This window comes from Gopherus evgoodei, chromosome 1 (assembly GCF_007399415.2).
Source record: "Gopherus evgoodei ecotype Sinaloan lineage chromosome 1, rGopEvg1_v1.p, whole genome shotgun sequence".
Lineage (NCBI taxonomy): Eukaryota > Metazoa > Chordata > Testudines > Testudinidae > Gopherus > Gopherus evgoodei.
In genome coordinates this window covers 273,998,079-274,012,165 of record NC_044322.1, presented here as the reverse complement: position 1 = coordinate 274,012,165, position 14,087 = coordinate 273,998,079, and the positions used below count along the sequence as shown (strand labels likewise).

The 14,087-nt window shown below is 41.5% G+C and overlaps 1 protein-coding gene across 10 annotated transcripts in view; it reads left to right on the top strand.

The window, feature by feature from the left end:
• TCF20 (transcription factor 20) overlaps nt 1–14,087 on the top strand; it is a 219,989-nt gene that overhangs the window by 178,328 nt on the left and 27,574 nt on the right. The window lies entirely within an intron of this gene.

Here is a 14,087-nt window from a genome sequence, read left to right as displayed (position 1 = left end):
ATTGAATTTGGTTCTGATATCTTTAAAAACAAAAAAACCCAAAACTATTCTGAAAAATTGATCAACTGTGTGTATTCCATGGCTCTCCCAGTGTATTAAACTCTTTAGTTCATTATTTGAGTTAGTCTGGATGTCATTAATGATGGTAATGAACTTGTGTGTGTAGTTCTATCCCATATCCCCAGGGTAAGCTTTGCCAAAAGTGGGTATTCATTTTTGGAGGGCATCATTTTTTTTTTTTATTCCATCCATGGTAACAGTAATATTGACACTGCCATCATCATCTTGTTCAGTAAAGGCCCAGTATTTGGCTGGATTACAGTACTCCCAGTTCACTATCCCTTTGAGTTGACTGGGTTTATAGTACCAGATAATATTTGGAACAGCTAGACACTCTGCTTAATGGGTCTATATAAAGTAGCTGCATTAAGTATTTATGTGGAATAAGACCACCAAAATCATTCTCTATATACTTGCTATCTAGTGATAAGGAGATTCTGAAATAAGAAAAAAAAATCCTAGGTAAAACGCTCATTTTGACTCTGTTCTCTCTGACGCATAAGATTGCATTCTTCCCCAACAAACAAACCTTTTTATTTAATTGGCTTGACATCTTAAATTGTATGCGTCTTCTAGGTTATTTGAAATTTGAGTTCCCAGGTACCTCTGTAGAATTTGTTGTCCTTTTATATCTAAAATATTTCTGGAGGGAAGACTGTCTCTCTCTATTTATGGCTAGCATTTCAGGTTCTGCATAATTTACTTTACAACTGTTTTTTCCTCCAGAAAATCATGAATTCCTGTAGATGATAATTTTAAGTAAATACTTTGGTTAGATTAAAAAAAAGTATAGCTTTATATACTTATGATACCTTGTAACATGTTCCGGCAAGCTTTATTTCCATTATTAAATGTAGTTATTCCTCATTCTGTGAAGGCCTCTGTGCATTGCCACTTGAGGGCGTCTGAAACAAGACATCACCAGGGCTGCCAGTCCTCCAAGTGGGAATCCACAGATGCAACCCTTGAAGAGCAGTAGTTATCAGTAAGTAACCTTTATGTTCTGTGTAAATGGCTCCAAGGCTAATGAAAAAAGTGAAGTGGACATACCTGTCTGGTTCACCTGTATCACACTCTAACGGCAGACTTAACCACTGACTCTAAAAGGGTATGTCTACATTACCCGCTGGATCGGTGGTTAGTGATCGATCTATTGGGGATCAATTTATTGCATCTAGTGTAGACCTGATAAATCAATCCCCGATTGCTCTGCCATTGACTCCTGTACTCCACTGAGAGGTGGAAGCAGAGTCAATGGGGGAGTGGCAGAAGTTGACCCCGCGCCATGAGGACACGAGGTAAGTCGACCTAAGATACGTCAACATCACCTACGCTATTCTCGTAGCTGAAGTTGCTCATCTTAAGTCGACTCTCCTCCCCTCTGCCCCCTCCAGTGTAGACCAGGCCAAAGATGGTTTTAGGCTGGTATAATAAGCAGTAATTCACTACAGGAGGGGAGTGGCCCAGTGTCATTGTATGACAAAACTTTAAATAAAAAATCCCCATCTGTTCTAAACAAAGCCTTCTCTGCATCGAGTGAAAACAAAAGACTCTCATCCCCTTTTGATCTGACTGGTCCTATGAATTATTCCAAGTACTCTATGAATATTATCAGACATTTTTCCATCCTTAATAAATCTAGTTTGATATGAATTTATATAAACTGGTAGCATTGATTCCAAATGGGTAGCTAATATTTTGCTATTGTTCAGCAATGTTATGAATCTATAAGATCTATATAAGGTAATGTTTTTTCCAGCGTCAGGGAGAACCACAACTGTACCTTACTCGATAGATGGAGGCCTATCCATCAAAGAATCTACTAATACCTCCTTAAATATTGTGTAATATTCAGCTGGAAAGCAGTCAGGCCCCTGGAGTTTTGCCATTTCTTACTTGCTATTGCCTGTAAAACTACTACTTCATCTAGAGTTTCTTTCTCAGTCTCATGTCTCTTGACAAGTCTACTACTTTTTAGATTTTTTTTATAACTCTGGAGCCTGGAATATCTGAAATGTAGAGTTGATGTGAGAAGCACACACTTCATTATGATGTGTAACTTTTGCTGATTATTTTTAAATGGTTGAATGTGTTCCTCTTGAATCTGTTAAAACTTTTGAGCCAACAACTTATCACATATATTTCCTTTTTCATACTTTTGTATACCTGAGGGCTTCTTCAGTGATGTTGGTAATCAACACGTTCACTTTTCTCCTTATAATGTTTAATTGTTGAACTATCTTTTGAGTGCAATTTTCTTTTAATTTGTCTTCTGCTTTCTCTTTTGAAATTCTGAAGTTATACTTGTCTGCTTACCACTCACTACTGCTTTACCTGCCTTCTATAGGAGACCTCTCCTTTTATTATCATTTTTTTGTTTTTTATTTGTATGTATTGAACTTGACTTCTTTAATTACTGCAACTTGATACTTGTCCTGGAGAAGCAAACAATTCATTTACCAGTAAGGCTACCTTTTGAACCCATCTAAAATACTAAATATTACTTCCAGTGGAGCAACAGGTGTGTTGTAAACAAGACACGAGAAGTCATTCTTCCGCTTTACTCTGCGCTGGTCAGGCCTCAGCGGGAGTATTGTGTCCAGTTCTGGGCACCGCATTTCAAGAAAGATGTGGAGAAATTGGAGAGGGTCCAGAGAAGAGCAACAAGAATGATTAAAGGTCTTGAGAACATGACCTATGAAGGAAGGCTGAAGGAATTGGGTTTGTTTAGTTTGGAAAAGAGAAGACTGAGAGGGGACATGATAGCAGTTTTCAGGTATCTAAAAGGGTATCATCAGGAGGAGGGAGAAAACTTGTTCACCTTAGCCTCCAATGATAGAACAAGAAGCAATGGGCTTAAACTGCAGCAAGGGAGATTTAGGTTGGACATTAGGAAAAAGTTCCTAACTGTCAGGGTAGTTAAACACTGGAATAGATTGCCTAGGGAAGTTGTGGAATCTCCATCTCTGGAGATATTTAAGAGTAGGTTAGATAAATGTCTCTCTGGGATGGTTTAGACAGTATTTGGTCCTGCCATGAGGGCAGGTGACTGGACTCGATAACCTCTCGAGGTCCCTTCCAGTCCTATGAGTCTATATTCTGACTAGGGTGGTGTGGGGCAACGACTCACTGGCGTGGCCCCTCCTGCTGGTCATCTTGGGAATTAGCTCTCCAGCTCCAGAGCACCCTCTGGTGGCTCGCTTGTCATTGGCCCCATGTCCCTCCCGGACCCCGGTGCCCCTTTCATCAGGGTTCTGCCCACCGCAGTACCTCTGCAGTCTCTGGGTCTCCCCTCCCAGGGGAACCCCCAACCCTCTACCCGACCTTGCCTCAGAGGCTACTGCCAGTCATCATCTAGCCCCTACTCACTGGGGGCAAACTGCAGTCTGCGTGGCCACTCATGATCGGCAAGGGGATTTGGACCTGCTGCCTTTGCCTAACCCTGGGTTGCACTTCTGCAACCCCAGTACCTGCTTTAGGCCTTTTGCCAGGCCTGCAGCCTGGGGAATTGCCAGGCTGGAGCTGCCCCGCTGCTTTGCCTTTCACCCAGCCCTGCTCTACCTCAGGCACCTTGCTCAGCTCCCAGGCAGCCAAGTCCTCCTCTCTCCACTGTTAGAGACTGCCAGAGCTGCTGCCTCACAGCCCTTTTATAGGGCCAGCTATGGCCTGATTGGGACGTGGCCCCAGCTGTGGCCGTTTCCCCAATCAGCCTACCTTTAACCCCTTCAAGGCTGGAGCAGGCTAACCACCCCGCTACAGGTGGATTTAAATAACCAATTTAAATAATGGTTTTTAATCTGTGTTGCATTTGTACTTTTTAGTTGGTTAATTCTCATTCGTTCATATAACCATTAAATCATTAACGATTAATCAACCATTTGCTGATTTACAACAACATGTAATCTTTACTAAATTTGCTGCGCACTTTAACCAGGAGGATATGCTACATGCACATTTATTTAAGCAATTATGTAGCTTAAGCTCCTTTATTCAGGAGGATATGCTACATGCACATTTATTTAAGCAATTATGTAGCTTAAGCTCCTTTATTCAGTCTTAACTTTTACATTTTATACTAGAAAATGGTGAGTGACACATTTGTTATTTATTAGATAGTGAATGTTTTTTACTCAGGATTTGTGTCAAGCTGCATTTGAATGGAAATTGGAATTCAAATTAAAATTGTACATATAAAGCATTTAACCTTTTTTTGGTTTAAAAAAAAAAGTGTACCATAAAATGTGCTAGATACATAAGAAAAAAAATAGGTTTATCAAAACATATTCTGCATTTGAAACTAAGGAAGTATTAACTATAGTTAGTGAATTGACAGGTTGTTCTTGGTCACCATGGGCCAGATTTTCAAATATATTTAGATGCCTAAAGGTGCCTATTGGGATTTTCAAAATCCCATTTAAATCAATAAGAGTAAAACGAATGAGAGTTGGGTGCTTTTGAAAATCCCATTAGGCACCTTTCAGCATCTAAACACCTCTCAAAATCTGGCCCTACTGCCTTCAGATTCTCAGATTAATAGATCTTCCATCTGGCTTTTACCCGTAGGTTGGAAGAAGAAAACAAATTCCCCTGCCTTTTTAACTCCCATTCAGTTTCTCAACTTTGTGTGAACTAGTTCAAAGGATGAAGCTATTCTTTGAAGCTGTTAGCTAAACTGAAACCATAAGTAACTAAGGCAGAAGCCTTTTTTGTACAACAGAAACTGGAAGTGCTGACATTTGGACAAATGTAAATACCAGTATTTGCTTTATTGTAAAAGCTGATGATAATGTAGATATTTACTTAATGCAATATATAACATTATAAATGTTACAAAGTTTGAATTGACCTAAAAATTTAAAGATGTTTTCTCCTGATTCTGAATATGATTTTAAAAAGTAGCCTCCTTTAATATCTTTAAAATAGACGGTGGGTTCTTTGCAGCATATTTTATTTAATTACTTTAATAGATTATAGTAAATTTAGGCCTTAAATGGGTTGCCATAATTTCAAATGTATTTTAAAACAATTTTAAAAGAAATGTGTATTTAATTGTTTTAAATCTGATTTAAATTTTAAAAAAATCATTTTTTATTTTTAAAAAATAGATTATCCATCCTGATTCTGACCATGTAAAATAGTGTCAATTCTTGCATATTTTGTGTACTTTAATAATTCAGAAATAACATTCGCTTTTTTAAGTATCAGAGGGGTAGCCGTGTTAGTCTGGATCTGTAAAAGCAGCAAAGAATCCTGTGGCACCTTATAGACTAACAGACGTTTTGGAGCATGAGCTTTCGTGGGTGAATACCCACTTCGTCAGATGCATATAGTGGAAATTTCCAGGGGCAGGTATATATATGCAGGCAAGCTAGAGATAACGAGGAAACTACAATGCGTTGGTGACCTTCCAGAAAACACCATCCTAGTCACCATGGATGTAGAGGCTCTCTACACGAACAACCCACACACAGATGGAATACAAGCTGTCAGGAAGAGTATCCCTGATGATGCCACAGCACAACTGGCTGCTGAGCTCTGTCTCTTTATCCTCACACACAACTATTTCAATTTTGATGACAATTTATGTCTCCAGATCAGTGGCACCACTATGGGCACCCGCTTGGCCCCACAATATGCCAATATTTTTATGGCCGACCTGGAACAACGCTTCCTCAGCTCTCGTCCACTCACGCCCCTTCTCTACCTACGCTACATTGATGACATCTTCATCATCTGGACCCATGGGAAGGAGACTCTGGAAAAATTCCACCACGATTTCAACAGCTTCCACCCTACCATCAACCTCAGCCTGGACCAATCTACACGGGAGGTCCACTTCCTAGATACCACGGTGCAAATAAGCGATGGTCATATTACCACAACCCTATACCGAAAACCTACCAACCGCTATGCCTACCTTCATGCCTCCAGCTTCCATCCCGGGCACATCACACAATCCATTGTCTACACCAAGCACTGAGGTACAACCGCATCTGCTCTAACCCCTCAAACAGAGACCAATACCTACAAAATCTCCACCAAGCATTCTCAAAACTACAATACCCGCATGAGGAAATAAGGAAACAGATCAACAGAGCCAGATGTGTACCCAGAAGCCTCCTACTGCAAGACAAACCCAAGAAAGAAACCAACAGGACTCCACTGGCCATCACATACAGTCCCCAGCTAAAACCTCTCCAATGCATCATCAGGGATCTACAACCCATCCTGGACAATGATCCCACACTTTCACAGGCCTTGGGTGGCAGGCCAGTCCTCGCGCACAGGCAACCTGCCAACCTGAAACATATTCTCACCAGTAACTGCACACCGCACCATAGGAACTCTAACTCAGGAACCAATCCATGCAACAAACCTCGATGCCAGCTCTGCCCACATATCTACACCAGCGACACCATCACAGGACCTAACCAGATCAGCCACACCATCACTGGTTCATTCACCTGCATGTCCACCAATGTAATATACGCCATCATATGCCAGCAATACCCCTCTGCTATGTATATCGGCCAAACTGGACAGTCGCTACGGAAAAGGATAAACGGACACAAATCAGATATTAGGAATGGCAATATACAAAAACCTGTAGGAGAACACTTCAACCTCCCAGGCCACACTATAGCAGACCTTAAGGTGGCCATCCTGCAGCAAAAAAAACTTCAGGACCAGACTTCAAAGAGAAACTGCTGAGCTTCAGTTCATTTGCAAATTTGACACCATCAGTTCAGGATTAAACAAAGACTGTGAATGGCTTGCCAATTACAAAACAAGTTTCTCCTCCCTTGGTTTTCACACCTCAACTGCTAGAACAGGGCCTCATCTTCCCTGATTGAACTACCTCATTATCTCTAGCTTGCCTGCATATATATACCTGCCCCTGGAAATTTCCACTATATGCATCTGACGAAGTGGGTATTCACCCATGAAAGCTCATGCTCCAAAACGTCTGTTAGTCTATAAGGTGCCACAGCATTCTTTGCTGCATTCGCTTTATTCTAATATGTAAATGAGTATAAATAAAGTAAATAATCTCATTACCCTGAGTGCAAGTCTCTCCAACAGTCTGAGAGAATTTGATAATTATAATAGGTTAGTGCCAAATCTTTTTCCTTGTCTGTTGTTTTCTTTCCCAATAAGATTTGGTATAAAATTTGAAGTCTCTTCCATGTATAATTTTCCCACTCCAAAGTACTCAAGTGCAGTCAAACCTCGCAGTAACGCGCACCGCCATAATGCGAAATCGCATATAACGCGATCATAAGTTGGCTCCCCTTTAAGGCCTAATACCAGTGGTCCCCAATGCCATGGCGCCGCCGGGACATTGATGTGCCCCCGCCTTGTGTCCAGCAGGGGAGAGAAGCCGCAGCCCCGTGCCTGCCGGGGACAGAGAGCACCAGTGCCTGCAGCTCGGGGGTTCTCTGTTCCCGGCATGCGCGGAGCCGTGGCTCCTCTTGAAGACAGAGAGAAGCCGCTGCCCTGCACCTGCTGGAGACAGAGAGCACCAACGCCCGCAGCCTCGGAGTTCTCTGCCCCCGGCAGGCACAGGGCCGCAGCTTCTCTCCAAGCTAGAGAGAAGCCGTGGTCCCGCGCCTGCTGGGGACAGAGAGCACTGGCGCCCGCAGCCCTATAGTTCTCTATCCCTGGCAGGTGCGGGGCCGCAGCTTCTCTCCCCTGCTAGGCACTAAGCACTAGGTGGCGCACATCAATGCACCACGTTGGGGACCACTGACTTAAACTGATTGGCTTGAAACCCCGCTATACTGCTACCCCACATTTATTGTGATGGAATTTTTTGAACCCCAAACATTGCGTGTTAGTGGGGTTTCAGTGCATTTTTTAAAAACCATTATCAAAAGGAAAATGGCTTTTTTGCAGGGAGCATACAGTAAACTCACTGTTGTTTACAGGCACTGGATTATTAATATAAGTCATCACTTTTTGAGTTGAAAAGCTTCAGGTTTAGCAAGTATTATGCATTTACTTGTTCTGAAGCAAAAAATAAGTGCTGAAACCCATTCTGTTGCTCCTCCTAAAAATTAATTTCTTGAAGTAATATCTTTGAATTGTGTGCTGGATTGCTTTTGTTTTTCTCCCAGAGATTTTCTTTTTAATGACTTGTTCAGTACTTTGACACTCAAAGACATAACCTTAAAAGGCAGGGCTATTGATTCTTATTTGGCTTATTCAGAAACTTTAAAATTGTGTGGGCTGTTCTTTGTTTTGTTTTTTTGGAACATAAACATTGCCATGTTACCTGGATCTGGCTATGTCCCATCTCAAATAGATAGTCACCAAATACTTTCTCCTAATCTGATTCCCAGAGATGGTCTGTGAAAAGGTCAATTATTCGTATGAATCCTTATGTGGCAAATGGTCTCTCTTACCGTGTGTGGTGTTCCCACAATTGTGTATCATCTTATGACAGACATAATTTCTGTTTGTAAACTTCAGTAACTTTCTTTTTTTAACCACCTTTTTTTCACCTACCTCTACCGCAATTCCCTACCTACCCCCATCATTTCCCTTTCTGTCCTCCTTTTCTACCATCTTTTTCTTGGGTTTCACCCTCTGCCATGACTTTACTATCACTTTCCATCAGTTCTACCTCTGGAGAGTATTCATGCATGTTAGAGCCTTTGCTCTCTATACCAAGAGTCTGGAATATAGTTCCTCACCTTTGGAGTATCTTAATAATAAGCCTGATCATGGAAGATGAGTGTGAGTTAAAATGGAAATTCTCACCTGTAGTGAATTTTGGCCCTTTTCTCTTTACTTTTGCAGTTTTAGTCAGCTATCTTCTTTTTTTCAGACTAGATCGTAATGTACAGCTGTGTCTATTCCAGGGGTAGGCAAGCTATGGCACGCATGCCGAAGGTGGCATGTGAGCTGATTTTCATTGGCACGCATACTGCCCAAGTCCTGGCCACCGGTCCAGGAGGCTCTGCATTTTAATTTAATTTTAAATGAAACTTCTTAAACATTTTAAAAACCTTATTTGCTTTACATACAACAATAGTTTAGTTATATATTATAGACTTATAGAAAGAGGCCTTCTAAAAATGTTAATGTATTACTGGCATGCGAAACCCTAAATTAGATGGAATAAATGAAGACTCGGCACACCGCTTCTGAAAGGTTGCCGACCCCTGGTCTATTCTTTACTGAATGTAAACACAGTAGAAACACAAATAATATGCTTTTCATATTCTTGTATTTTTTATTGTTTCTTTTGGTTTTTTTGGTAAACGATTGTTGTATAGCAGTTCTGAAGTAAACTGAAAAATGTTTTTACATAAAAGTCCAAATAATAATGAAAAACATATCTGCAAATATGTCAAATTTTTCTTTCAGAAACAGACAAAAAATCAATCTAATCCAGTAATAATGGTAATAGTAACGAACATAATCCTGTTATATTATACTTTATTAATATATTGTGATATTGAAATTAAAATTCTGAGTTTTAACACATCCATTGTGTAGATCAAACTATGTGCAGAAGTTGAGGAGCTCTTTGAATGGAAAGTCTTGCAAGGTCATGTGTCTCCTGTGAAACTGGAAGGGAAGCTTCCAGGTTAGCATTAGTGACTGGTGGTTTTAGTACTTGTTCTTCAGAAAATGCAGTGCACTGCTTGCCCTGTCACACAGCACAGTTGTAGGAAACGGACAGGAAAAGCAAAGCAACTTTAGCTAGGGGCTTGTAGGTGTCCTCAAGCAGGGACTCATTACTCCAGAAGTCCTGTACTGTAACATTGGGCTGACTGAAGTATGTTTTTACCTTGCATCATTGCGCATTTGCAGCATGAGGTACTTGAGATTGCTTAAATCCAAAAAGTCAAAGGAAACTAGTATGTCTCGCAATGCAGTTAGTTTGTTGGCAGCCAAAAAAACCTGAATCAGAATTGCTGAATGGGTCAGTCATGAAGGGATACTGACAGAAAGTTTCCCTTACTGAAATGATTTTTCAAGATCCTCCGAAAGAATACCTAGTTATTTGATTATAGCTAAGCTGATCTTCCGCTGCACATTCTCATCTTGATGCTGAGAAACTGATTAAGCACTTAAAAAAGTGAAGTCTTTTTCCTCTTCTAGGTGCTGGACAATGTCAGTGATTATCATTCTGTTTTATCATATTATTTACTTCAGTGCTGTCAGATATCATTAGCTGAGGTTTCTGAAGTTCCAGATTCAAAGAAGCAAACTTTGGCAAAAACTCTTATCAAAAAGAGCAAACAGCCATTTACTTCTGGATATTGTAGCTTTTGGGACAATTCTGGCGAAACTGTGTTCAAAACCTCAACAAGCTCTTTCCGGAGCTCAAATGGGCTTTGTACACTAATTAAAATGAAGCCACAGGACCGGGTTGAAATTCAGCAGAACCTTATGTGTCTCGCAGCTCATTTTGCACAGAGATGCGAATCTTCCTTTATTGATGCTGCTGGTGTTGAGCACGTTGATGCAGTTTTTCACTACAGAGTCAACCTCATCCATACTTTCCATTGAAGCCTTTCTGACAAATACTTCTTGGTGGGCAAAACAGTGAAACAAAAAAAGTTTGCATATATTTTTCTTGGTAGCAGTTCAGCACCCCTACTTGTGCATTTTGCATAGTTGCTGCCCCATCAGCTGTCAAACCAAGCAGGTTGTCAAAAAGCTAATGTGGCACTCCTCCATTCTCACCTGAATGCCTAGCGCTGAGGCTCATCTGACATAAAACACCTTCGAAAACTAATGGCCATCAGTCAAAAAAGAGAAGAAATATGATTCCTTTGGGACATCAAGGCTCTCATCCAAGCACAGGTTGTAGAAAGCTGCATTTTCTTTTCAGCTATTTCATTTTGTAGAAAATTTGCCTGATCTTTTTTGCTCCTCTGTAACATGTTGTTTCTCAGTGGTATCTCTCTGAAAAGTATATTTTCTGCTTACATGGCCAAAACAATTTTCTTCACAAGTTCTGTGTTGCTAAATGCTTTTCTTGTTTTCCCCAAAGGTAGTGCGACTTTAAAAGTAACCATCTGTATCTGATCCGCTTTAAAAAAAAAAAAAAAAAAAAAAATCTGTAAGGCGTCACTGTTGTCTTCTGAGCTCGGTTTTTGCATCATGTAATGGCTTGCACCTCTGAAATTCACTGTGGTAACTGTTCAACAAACCCCTGCATGAGTGCTATAGTGACATTGCATTGCGTAAATTTTAATTTGATAAATTTATTTCTTACAAACAGCACACACTGCAACCTGCTTGGAAATAGAATTGGATGGCTTCAGAAACTGCCTTTTCCACTTGTCCTGAAATGTTTGTTTTTCTTCCTTCCATGTTCTGCAGGTGGCTTCTCCAGAGCCATCTCTGTATCACATTCAGGGTCACTTTCTGGCACTGATTTTTAAAAAAAACTTTCTGATATCCATTCACGTTTTTAACTTTCACCTTCTGCTCAGAACAATCTCAATTTATCCAGACACCACACAGTGATCATGCCAATGATGCTGGCCAGTAGTTGCTCATGGCACTACAGAAGCATGAGATGTAAGCATAGTGGTTAGCCAGTGAATACGCTTTGTGACTTGAAAGAAAACTATGCCTGTGTAGTTTAGCTCTGCCTGAGCTGTAGTAATATTTAGAAGGGAATTGAGTGCACATTATGATTTATGGCATTTACAAGGCAACTTTAAAACTTAATATCTCAGCGATTTTTGGGATGCTTTGATGCATAGGTATAGTTTGACTTCTGTATTTGGGGAGCAGGCTGGGGGGGGATTTAACGTGGGCCAGCCTTACAGGTGGACAATATGAGTTACTGCCCAGGACACTGCTGTTGGGGGTTGCAGTGGTCAAGAGGCCAGGAGCAAGGTGTGCCTGGGGTGCGAGGCTGCAGAATGAAGCTTGGCGGGGGGAGGCAGCAGAGACCAGGGCCGTTGGGAGAGACAGAGGGGTCCAGGGGTGCCAAAATACAAGTTTACCCAAGGTGCCATTTTCTCTAATGCCGGCCCCAGGGCTAAAGTCCGAGCCCCTCTTCCCACAGAAGGCGGGTCAGGAACTTACAAGCTGCCTGCTGAGTTAAAGTTCCTTCAACATTATGCCCCACATGTCCCCAGAGGTGCTACCGAGAGACCCTCAGGAGGCTGTGTGGTACAGGATGCTGACCCTTGCTGATGACACCAGCAAACACCAAGGCAGCGCATCTAGGTTCAACAGCTGGGTGCTTCAGGGAGGGGCTACTGCTTTACCTCCTACCCACCCCTCTCTGTCCAGGAGGCTGTTGTGGACACACAAAAATACACTAGTGGCTGCATTTGAGAAACACTGATCTTAGATGCTCCCTAACCTTTTTCTTAATCAAATTCTTTTGTTGGTTGTATGGTGAATCTAACAATCAAGTTTGTCTGTTACTGACCCTTATGGTGGTGGGGAGGGGGGATAAAGCCCCTGTATGCATTGTCTATTTTCCCCTCTTCCACAGAGCTCAAATTTAATATGTCCTTAATCAGTATTTGTACGCATTGAATAGAATTTCCATTTCAGCTTTTTCAGGCACCCCTTTAATTCTAATAGTTCTTCTTTCTCTTTTCCATATCATCCATTTTGAGCTGCAGCTGTCTTTCTGCTCAAGCAGCCTCATGCAGCACTGCAACTGTGATTCTATCTGCTGCTTTCTCCCATTCCAGTTTACAGCACAGTAGCTCTATCCACCAAAGCAGTGACTATCTCTTTTTAATTGCTGAAATCTTGGAAACTAAATCAGTCCTTAATTTCTTCAATTCCGAGTTACTCTCTGATTCTGCTTTAGCCCAGGTGAAAATACTTGCTTACAGCTCCCATCTTCTGAAAACAAGGCCCTTCCAAAATCTTTCATCCCTCCCCGCGCTCCCACTCCATACCTCTTAAAAGTGACCTCCCAAAATCATTCCACCTCCATTCCCCCAATATCTCTAACAATAGCTCTTCATAAGGCAGCAGTTGTTTGCTCGGTTTTCCCTCTCAGCTCCTGTGATCAAGCCTCTCTTCATAGTCTGCTTCCTCCACTCTGCTGCTACTTCTGTTGTCATTCCAGCTTCACAGAGGGTAGCTGGAGAGAGGATGACTCTAGCCAGCCTGCCTACTGACTAACCAGAAGCAACCAAAAGACGACCTTCTCCCATGATTATTTTATTGTTATAATTCTAATAAATCATAATACTTATATGTATTTCAGTTGAACTTATATGCCTCAGTGTTTTACGCACTGTGCAAACATAGATAAGATACAGCCTCTGTCCTCAGTAGCTTACAGTCTAAAAAGACAAGTCAGAGGGTGGAGTAAAGGGATATATCACACCTAGTAAAGGTTTCATTCCATCATGTTAGTGCCACGAGTTTTTGTATTATGACAGTGGTGGGAGAGGAGGGAAAAATGAAGGGATACCTTTAAGGAAAAACAAAGGAATTGGGGAGAGAATAGTGAGGGGACTAAATTATGGTGATAGAAGGGAGGGAAGTTGTTTGGAGAGGGGCATGGAGGGCATCTGAAGTGAGGCTAAGAGTCTGAAGGCGGGGCCAGGAGCAAGCAGCCAGTCGGCTGAGAGAAAAGCATGTTCAGGGTAAAAACTGTAAAAAGCATAGTTTGAGATCAGTGGAGGTGCCTGCTTGAAACTGCTTCTGTAGCTGATCCCAGTTGCTGGTGGAAAGTGCAGATGAGAAATCATCTGAGAAGCACCAACTTGTAAGGCAGAATCAAAACAATCACTCTTTCTGATTCCCCTCTGCACTGTGGGCTCAGTTCCTTAATTTTTCTCTCCTCCTTCCTGGGAATTTAAAATTAAACAAACAAGGCTATAGCCAGCTCCCATCTTCACACTAGAGAAAGGAGCAGTAGCTCCAGCAAAGCTTCTTTCTCCTCTACTACTCTTTGTTGGGACATTTTTCTGTTCCAAATTCCCACTCACCATGGGTGAGTAGGCTTTTTAAGTCCCGCCTAGTAAACCAGGGCTAGTTTAACTTTCAGATAACACAAAATAATTAGTGGGGGCCCC